Genomic DNA, 1,342 nt, shown 5'->3' with positions numbered 1-1,342 from the left:
GAACTAAACAAAAAAGGGGATACAGATGAATGTCCATTTTGTATCTGTGTATTCAAAATGGTTAGGATAGATATATAGTTACATTCTCTTAATGAGTAGAGGGATTTGTTGTAATGGTGTTTGTAAATAAGATATCATGTCTGCATCTTGTACAGCAAGTAACCACTACGAAGAGAGTATGCAACGTGTTAATTATTGAAACTGTCCTACAAATTTGATTTGAAACTGTCTCATTGCTATTTGTTTCTTAATAAAATTATGGAAACAAAGAAAAGGAAAGAAAAGCTCTCTGACCATATGAAGTTACAACATGAGTCTTCCTGTGCTGTGATACATACATTGGTGAAAAGATGTTTAATGAAGCTTCCTGATGTCACATAATCTGGGGACAGCCCAGTACTGAGACAGATGGGAGAAAATTCCCTGAAATCTACGTATAGCTTGTTAAGAAATACGACCAGTGAGAAAGATGACTGAGAAAGTTCCAAGAGGCCGAAGCGTGTCTTCTGAAGCCAGTGGAGGACAAAGAAAGGAGGACAGCCTTTCCGCTGTGTCTCTAAACCGCTGGTGAGGCTGAAGCAGAGGCAGAAGCTCTGGAAGGAATGGGGGAGAAGCTGTAAACCGGATGGAAGGGACGTTTTAACTCCTGAAAGTTGCAGCTGTAGCTTTTATAACTGAAAAGGACTAGAAAACATAAAGTGCCATTATGAATCAAGGAGTAAAGATCAACAACGTCATGAAGAAAAAAAAAAAAAAACACACACACACACACAAAAAAAAAAAACTCCATGTCCTGTATGTATCTACGGAGATGATTACATTTTAAAAAAAAAAAACAAAAACAGCTGTGCAAGGTAATCCCAGCAGTCAGGAGGCAGAGGCAGAAGAATCGGCTCCAAGCTGGGGGCCAACCTGGGTTACGTAGTGAGTTCAAGGCCAGTCTGCGCTACAGCATGAAGCCCTGCCTCTAAAAAATATAACAAGCAAACAAAAACCTTAAAGATAACCTCATTTGTCCTAAGATGGCCAAAATAAATGTGCCGCTACAGAGCCTACCTGTCAGCAGTCATAATGATTAAACTGACTTAACCACATGGTAATCCAAATAACCGGTCAAAAATCAACTGTAATTATTGTTGAAAAGTCTGAATAGCCACCCAGAGACTGACCGAATGACCCTATGTAGCTATAGCTTTAAATTTGTTTCCCTTCTTTCTCTCTAAAAACCTCCCAGTAAAATTGAATAATAAAATATAGATGATGCTGTCATTAATATGACATTATAGCTTGTTTGGATAATCAAAATCTAGCAGACAGTCACTGTTGTTGTTTTAAACAAATG

This window comes from Octodon degus, unplaced genomic scaffold (genome assembly GCF_000260255.1).
Source record: "Octodon degus isolate 3935 unplaced genomic scaffold, OctDeg1.0 scaffold00097, whole genome shotgun sequence".
In the NCBI taxonomy this organism is placed as follows: domain Eukaryota; kingdom Metazoa; phylum Chordata; class Mammalia; order Rodentia; family Octodontidae; genus Octodon; species Octodon degus.
Note: the sequence above shows the minus strand (reverse complement) of the source record.